General features: G+C 32.2%; 1 long non-coding RNA gene across 1 annotated transcript; it reads right to left on the bottom strand.

Moving 5' to 3' along the window:
- Positions 1–966: 966 nt before the first annotated feature.
- Positions 967–7,944, bottom strand: LOC125588991. Its single transcript, XR_007325186.1, has 3 exons — positions 7,341–7,944; positions 1,461–1,591; positions 967–1,335 (listed from the first exon to the last, which is right to left on the bottom strand). It is a non-coding gene; the product is annotated as an uncharacterized LOC125588991 (long non-coding RNA).
- Positions 7,945–9,607: the final 1,663 nt, after the last annotated feature.

Genomic DNA, 9,607 nt, shown 5'->3' with positions numbered 1-9,607 from the left:
ATCTAAATACCTATACCAGTCTTATGTATTATATTTGTACATTACGATCACGAAATATTCCGATCTATCACAAGTGAACGTAATAAACGTAATTTGTTAGTTAGGTAATCTCGTTTTTTTTTGGTCAAAGGTAATTTAGTCTTTTAGTTTAGAAATAGATGTAGTTTTCAAAAGAATTAAAAAGCAGTGTAGTTTTCAAAATAAAATCTCTTATTAGAGTATTTTTCCAAATTTTCCCTATTTACTATGATGTATTCTAATTTTTATTTGATATATGACATGTTGTGAGACCATACTATTTTAATTATTATTTATATTTTTTGTTGTGGGTTTTTAGTTTGATGAAAACATAATTTTATTACCATTGACCAATTTTCCTATACAATATAATTTTATTTTAGAAATGAGAATATCCAAAAATGTTTTATTTGTTTATTTATATTTGATCTAACTTGTATTTTCAATGGTTTTCCTTTTATATCATGTATATCATTCACAATGTGTAATTATAAAGATTTATACATCTATAAGTTTTTGTTTTCGACTTCATCTATTTCTATTCTTTGAAGAAATAAAATTAATCTTTTATCAGTCGTTCAATTGGATTTTGTAAGTTATTCTATAACACTGATTTATATTTATATTAAAGTTTATTATTAGTTTTAAAAGCACCATAACATAAAGAACTTACAGAAATTTCATGTTTGTGAAAGCATAGTTAAAATATAATATATATTTTTAAATTACTTTTGTTTATATTTAAAATCATACATTTGAAAGTTAAACCATAACTATAAAATAAATAATTATATTCCAAGAATGAAATATGAGCATCACAAAATTTGGAGTATTTTAAACTTCAGAAAGAACAAAATTTGGAGTATTTTATATATCTGGACGCCGGTTTTTAATACATGCATATCCTTGAAATGAACAGGATACTTTTCCCTGTTTTTTTTTATAGAACTGAAATGCTGTTAAACTTTAAAGAAATAAAAAGATACATCTATTTTTAGTGGGACATGATATCTTTCCCTGTCTTTTTTTATAGAGCTGAAATGCTATCAAACTTTAAAGAAATAAAAAGATACATCTCTTTTTAGTGGGATGTCTTTGATCCGTTGAAAATACAAACATGCCAAAGAAGAGGAGCCCTAACTAATGAAACCAAATGAAAGCCCATATTTAGTAGGAAAAAAAGAAATCAGATGAACCCGAGATTTACCGAGAGCAACAAATTTGTCGGCATGCAAAGAATCTGCAGTGGAATTGGTCTTGAAGATCAGACAGATGTGACTTTCCATGTCTTCATGCATCTGTTCAGCCTCATAACACCTGAAAGGGAGGATAACATTTTATTAATCAATAATATTCTAATGTGCAAGTGCAATACAACAACAAAAAAAACTAAACAAAAAATTATAAACATCAAAGAACATAAGAAAAAGGAAAATTCCTACTTATCACAAATCTGAAAATGTTTTCACTGACTACTGACCCAACGATTCCAGATACCATCACCATAAGCAATGTGTGTAAGAAGGCTGCAAGTGGACCATGGGAAAGTCCTCATTCGAATGGTCTCACCGAGCTGGAAACAAAGGCAAAAGGAGAACAAACTAATAAAAAGATAGTATAATTCATAGAAAGTACATATTGTTATAAGATAAACATTGAAATGATCATCCACTCCTTTACCAACTCAAGCACTATGATCATCTACTCATCAAACACTATGATCACCCACTCATTTACCAAATTAAGCACCATCTTTGTTATTTTATGTATTGTTTTTCACTATAAATACCATCACTCATCTCACTCTTTTGTACACCATAAACAAGAACAAGAGTTTATAATCAAAGAACCATTACATCTTCTTCTTCTTCCTTATAATAAACTCTCTCCCTTATACTAGTGTTATTTGCTTCCTACGGGTATCAAATTCTACTCTTATTTAAATTTCTCGATACTATAAATTATAAGTTATTTCTTAACACGTTATCAGCACGATCGTTCTGCAATTCGGTAAAATTTATTGTATCATATATACTCTGCTATAATGGTCGGTATACCGCATGTACTATTATTTATATTATGTTATAATGGCCGGAATACCGCCTATATTATTTATTAATATTTTAATTAATTTATTGGTCGGCCGAGCCGCCTTATATTCTATTTATTGTTAACTGGACGGCTGAGCCGCCTTTATTTTCTGTTTGTTGTTAACTAGTCGGCTGAGCCACCTTATATTTTGTTTATTGCTAATTGGTCGGCCGAGCCGCCGTATAATTTATTTATTATTCTGCATTGACCGGCTGAGCCGTCGCATAATTTATTATCATAACAAAAAAATATTTATTCACCATAATTTTTATTTTTATCAAAATTTTATGAAATTTAATAGATTTGATTGATCGTTTAATACGATATTTTCAGACTGATTTTTAGTGCACTCGATTTAACCCCAACGGTCACAAAGAAAAATTTTCAAAATTTTTCTCTTTTTCAAACGGCTATGAACAGTATTTTCATCTATAAATACAACTCATTCTTCACTTCATTCACTCATCCAAAACATTTCATCTCCTCTCAAAATTTTCAAATCGCCATATTTCGGTTTTTCAATCGCAATGAAGATGAGTCGCTTAGCTTTAATTTTATGTGCGATTTATATTTTTTCGGCTATGTATTTTATTTTTATTGGAGGAACCACTGATGAATATTTTGGCATTAACATCGCCTTATGTTTGTTTACGTTATATTTACTTGTTATTGCTTGTATGATTAATGTAAACGGTTTTTAAATTATGAAGTTCATAATAAATGGTTCATTTTAAAATTGCGAAATTCCAAAAAAAAATAAAAAAAAATATATATATATATAGTCATTTTAGACGATGATATATATATATATATATCAACGCTTGTCTATATGTAAGAATAATAGTTATTTGATGAATTAAATTTTGCTTATTATACTTTAATATGCTTCATGGTTTAATGGTATTAAGGAAACATACTTTATGATTCATGGTCTAACATCATAAAAGAAATTATTTGTAATCGGTTAGTTTTGTAGTCGATTAGTCTTTGGTCTAATATCATAAAAGAATTTGGATTATATGTTGATATTTACTAATGTAATGGCCATGTTTATATGAGCAAAATTTAAAGTTTTCAGGATTGTGTATTCTCTCGGAAAGATATGTACAAGTTATCAGCCAATTCAGAAACGTGAACAGCTGAAACTTTCATCGCCGATATACTTCTGTTTATAAGATAAGTATTTTTATGCTTTATATACAAGTTTAACAAACTTGATTAGATAAATCAATTTGCATGAAGTTGGCAGTGATATAAATTTGTTCATTAAATTGATTGATAGGTTAAACTTTGTTAAAAAGCATGAGAGTAATAATATAGTCTATATAATAATTACTATGAAAGTTTTATTTATTTTCTGATATAATAAGACACCTTTGTTAATACATATTTATATATATTTGAAATATTTTGATTTTATTACCATTTATATTGAGGATTTTAAGTTTAAAGCTTGACTCTAAAAGATCCATAAGTTTTGGAGAATAATATATATAAAAAATGTATTATCACCTGAAGTGATTACCTAAAGCTCATTTTGTATTTTGCATTTAAAGATTACAAGACCTGAAGTCTGTAAATAAAGCCAACTATGTTGGATGTTAAGTTTAAAAGTAAAATTTCTTCAAGAAATTTTTTTATGATGCATATATATTGAAAAATATCTATTGATAAATCACGTCTAGTTGATTATGATTCATTCTCCTGAAGAGAATATGACATTTAAAAAAACTCATAAATAGTGGTTTTAGACGTGAGCATAAATGAGGTCAAGGTCCAAAGAGTTTCTTTATAGAACTCATACTCTCACTTAAAGTTGAGAAAATAAACATGGTAATAAAGAAAAGAAATTATGAATTCATCTGAAGATGAAAGAAAATTTATTGTGTGTACAATACAAGGTAGTAAAAACTTATAGAATGCTTAAAAAGAGGATATATATGATGCTCCAGAAGTATACATAGTATTACTGCACATAAAAAATTAATTTAAAGTTCTTAAGAATGCAATTTAAAGTTCTTAAGGTATTGTATTTTTATAAGTATCAAAAGTTAAAAGGATCTACGAAAAATACATAACCCATGTAGGATATGTTGTTGATTAAGAAAATGAGATACATTCGAGATTGATAAACCTGTAGTATTATAATCTCGAGGGGAAGAGTTAAAGAATCTCACTTTTTATGATAAGTCAAACATGCAGAAGATTATGTTTACACTAAAACTAAGATTGATGAATTTTTCTCAAAGTAAATCCGTAAGATTTTGAGACACTTATGTTGAGACAATAAGCAAACGAAATGATATATACATTCAATGAGAAATAATTCTCAAAGCAGTATAAGTATTTTAGAGAAAATATCTACAGCCTCTTATATATTGTACTACACAAAGATTAGTATAATGAAGATAAATGTATAGTAAACTAGAAGTTTACATTTGGCATGAATCAGTTAGACCATTTTGGTTCATTAATAATGCGAATATATAGGTCATATGCATAGTCATATAAGAACCCGAAGATTCTTCCGAATGATTTGACATATGTTGCTTACCCATAAGATAAAAGGGTAATATGGTTTTCACCAGCCAAAATAAGATATTGGCATAAATAACGAAGATGTTAGTGGACTGATCACCCACTATGCATTTTTATAATATTGGTGAATTCACTTCTTAAAGTCTTTAACGACTATAGCACATTCACTGAGATAAGTGCTAAACATTTTGAGCAACACTGGTTCGCATCAAGCCAATAAATATTCACTAGTTCTCCCCATCATTGGTATAGGATCAGAAACCAATCATTTTCATCTAAGAATGTTGGATGTTGCTCCGCCACAGAGCTTCAAATGAAGATGTGTTTTCAAATGAGGTTGGAAATATATGTTGGATATAAATCTCTATTGACACTTAAGAATCCAGAGCCATCCCCGAAAAATATAAGTAAGGCTATACATGAATTCTAAAAGTGAGTTAGTACTTCCAACATAAGGGGGAGAAAATAAACAGCTGGAAAAGAAAATAAGTTGAAATGAATTATCATTGATCCTCGGGCTAAACAAAATGTGAAATAGAAGTCCAAAAGATAATTCATTTCAAAACTTACTAAAGCAGTTGCCAGACACGACCTATATAAATATAGTGATCAAGTCACATATACCAGCTGTAAATGCTCCAATAAGAATAAATGTTCTACAAGAACAATATCAAACTGCTAGTCACGCCTGCAGCGTGGTAGACAGATTGGTTCCCAAGATAAATCCTCGTAAATGAAAAGGAGCATATATTGATAATGGTCAAAACGAGGCAATATAGTTTTGTATGATCTCCAGAAGAGAAATTAAACATGACTGACGAAAATTCAGGTACCTGAGACAAATGAAGAGATCTCAATAAGTTATGTCATGTATGAAACAAAATGGAACCGATAAGAAAATTGACGTCGATGATATTATACATGCAAAGTAGCAGTTGATATAATAAATGAGAAAGAGGATCATGAAAGAAAGTCTATTGAAAAGTGTACACAAAGAAATGATTGGCCAAATCAGAAAGATGCAATAGACAAAGATATAAACTTCTTGTGAAATAGAGAAGTATTTGGACCAGTAGTCCATACACTAAAATGTGTAAAACAAGTGAGATGTAAATGAACCGTTGCACACAAAGAAGGATCAATATGAAATTAATTGTGAAGAGACATAATTTCATGTGGTAGATGCAACTAGTTTCAAGTTCCTTATAGTCTGGTAATAAAGGAAGAACTTGAATGAAACAATCCACTTGAAAAATGTTAATCCCTGAAAGTATAATCCATGAAGGATTGATGATATCAAAATCATGTTCCCGGGAACTCTGCATATTCTATCGAATTGAAACAAACTATTTTATGGGATATATGAAATATTAACAAATGTATCCATTTGTATTTATCAAGAGATTATAAATCAATAGAATCATGATTTGAATATAATCAAAACTCCTGAAGAGTTATAGAAAAATTATATTTTGGAAGAAATCTCTTGACAATACTATATTGTTTTTATGTATTTTAAACTGGAGATCTAAAACTGAGATGTTATCATAAAGATCCTTAAAGTATTTTATTTAAGACGCTCGTATATGTTTGGTCCTGAAATACCATACGTAAGAGTGTTATTTAAGAAAATTATTAATCTTTTTCATTACTGAAAGATGTAATTTCATATGAAAAAAAAGAAAATCATAATAGTAACTTCTATAGTTACAAATGAATAATTCGTATGTACGAGAGGAATTTCTATACGATTATATGTAAGAAATTTGGTTTGAAATCCAAATAGACCAATAAACTATTGTCTAAGTCAAATGAGAATTATGGACAAGAAGTCTAAAGGCCCTAGATATCATAATAGAAATGAATAGAGTTTATTCTCTTAAGCTTAATTCTCTGAAGAGAGTTGATTGGAATGCATATCCTGAAGATATTGTTTCCAGAGAAAGAAATATGATAGTAAGTGTGGTTGTACTCTTTTTCCTTATCATGGTTTTTTTTTATCCCATTGGGTTTTTCCATGACAAGGTTTTAACGAGGCAACAAAGAACATACAAAATGTAGACACCCAAAGAGAATGTTACAATTTGAGAGATGAAAATCTATCATTGTTCTAAAGGTTCTATGACTACTCATTCGAGGGGGAGCTTACGTAGTTGTACTCTTTTTACTTTTACTACGGTTTTTCCCATTGGGTTTTCCATGACTAGGTTTTTAACGAGGCACCACGTAATACAAGATGGATGATCAAGGGGGAGTGTTATAAGATAAGCATTGAAATGATCATCCACTTCTTTACCAAACTCAAGCACTATGATCATCCACTCCTTTACCAACTCAAGCACTATGATCATCTACTCATCAAACACTATGATCACCCACTCATTTACCAAATTAAGCACCATCTTTGTTATTTTATGTATTGTTGTTCACTATAAATACCATCACTCATCTCACTCTTTTGTACACCATAAACAAGAACAAGAGTTTATAATCAAAGAACCATTACATCTTTTTCTTCTTCCTTATAATAAACTCTCTCCCTTATACTAGTGTTATTTGCTTTCTACGGGTATCAAATTCTACTCTTATTTAAATTTCTCGATACTATAAATTATAAGTTATTTCTTAACACATATTACTTTAAGCATTAGCAACTGATTTTTGAATGCCTTCCCAGAAAGATCAGTCCTTACTTAATGTCCTTCCTACCATCTTCTTTTGATGTGCCTGGCCAGTAATCACCATCAAATATGGGAGCCTACCTGCTGTAACCATAGCTCTACATTCATCAGTTTGCACAAAAAGTGGTCATTAGATTTGGAGTTTCTGCAACAAAACTCTCTTTTGAAGCCTTTTCAACATTTCCAAGTGCTCACAAAGAACGACATGTACAATTGGATTAGGTTAGTGATTTTTCTTACAGAAACTTAAGAAGTTTATCCTAAAAAGTAAAGGAACTGACCACTCTTGTAGTTTATCAGATATTGGCAACGCTATTCTAGATAACCGATCTAAACACATGATCAAATCATACCCTTAATCCTCCATAGAGATTAGAATGAAAAAAAAATTGATCGATCTAAACACATGATCAAATCACACCCTCAATCCTCCATAGAGATTAGAACGGAAAAAAAAAATTTGATATCCAAAGTTTGAGAATACCCAGAAGCGTATGGACATTGTATAGTCAGAAAGCTTGAAGTTGTGGTTGCTCCGGGTAATGCCAATGGTCGCTGGCCTCACCTACTCGCCGACGGACAGCTTGTTAACCCCACAAGACGCTGCCTTTTTCAGAGAGATGAAGTGTAAGACCCGATCCCGGCCGACTAGACCGCGGTCGATGCCTCACGTCGCTCAGTCCATACCCAGACCGAACCTCTAAAAATTTTGCCCTTTATTTAAAATATCGCCCATTGGCGAGGGCTAACTCAGATCCTAGCTCAAGACTACCTTAGTCATTCCCTAGCTAGATCAATACAACACATACGCAGCGGAATAATATCTACTTAACCATTCTATCTAGATCTATGCAACATTGCTAGATCATACCTTTGCCACATCCACGGAGCTTGTTAGCTCATCGGCCCAGCTACACTAGCTGAATGAACTCATAAACCAGCTGATCGAGCTGCGAGGTAGCCTTGCCCAGCTCCCCGTCCACTCGTCCAACTCCCTTATACCTTCATAAACTCTTCTCTTGGGTACTTAGTCATTCAGCCAACCATCCCCACAGACATAAGTAACCCTTGAGAAGTCTTCAAACAGCTAAGGACATGCATCTGGCCCTTACCGGCTCATGCACTGTCCCACATCCTTTTTGCCTTATCAACTTATGATACCAAGTCCAGCTCATGGACTAACAATGCCCATCAGATCCTGAGTCAATCAACCAACCACCCCACATGACTCAGAACTGATGAGTCTTCACACTTCCTAATCAGTCATGGAACCATGTCCCACTGAACCTGATTAGTGTTGCTCTTACCACCGGTGCATCCTTTGATCAATCAGATCAGACACCTTGATCCATCATCCAAGGATCAGGTCGTCCATCCTTACCCATGATCAGATCACACACGGCCTGCCTTACCAACACCAAGGTTGATAACCAGCAATTCCTTATGATCAATATCATAAGTGACAATATGTTCCAGCACACAAACATATGATCAGATATCCTAACACAAGGATCTGACCCCAATATGCCCTCAGGTGCAATTTCGACCGCAAGCAAACCTGCTCCAAAAACATAGCCAATGCTTTGCACATAGCTTACCAACCCAAGGTTGATAACTAACATTCCTTATGATCAATAATCATAAGTGACAAACATTTCATAATACACAAGCATATGATCCGATAACCTAACACAAGGATCTATCATTGCATGGCTGGTTCCATAACTAACCGATCATTTTCTCATTAAACCCAAATCTGGCCGATTTCAAATGTGATCCAAAAATCAATTAAAATTCATGACAATTCATGATAAATCATAACTAAGAGAATGGTCCAATCGGATTTCCCAGAACCGGCCTCCAGCCCCTAGATCTCGGCCAAGATCAACCAAACCGGCCCGAGGGACCATCTCTAAATCAATCCCTAAAAATTCATTAGGATTCATGATAATTCATGATAAATCTTAACTAAGAGAATGGTCAAGTCAGAATTCCAAGAACCGATCTCGATCCTATAGATCTTGACCTAGAACAGCCCCACCGGCCACCTTGACCATCTCGAAATCAATTAGATAAAAATCCCCAAATACCATGATAATTCATGATAATTCACCACTAAGAGGATTCCAAAGTCAGATCGCCATAAATCCATCAGGAAGTAGGAGATCCGGACTTAGCTGCCAAACCAAGGCCATGGAGGGTTCTTCTGAACCGGCCAAGCCATGGTTCAGTGTCATCAAGTCTGATCCAACAGACTACACCATAATCATTCATAATAT

This window comes from Brassica napus, chromosome C6 (genome assembly GCF_020379485.1).
Source record: "Brassica napus cultivar Da-Ae chromosome C6, Da-Ae, whole genome shotgun sequence".
NCBI classification, from domain to species: Eukaryota; Viridiplantae; Streptophyta; class Magnoliopsida; order Brassicales; family Brassicaceae; genus Brassica; species Brassica napus.
Note: the sequence above shows the minus strand (reverse complement) of the source record. Positions and strands in the feature narration are given on the sequence as shown.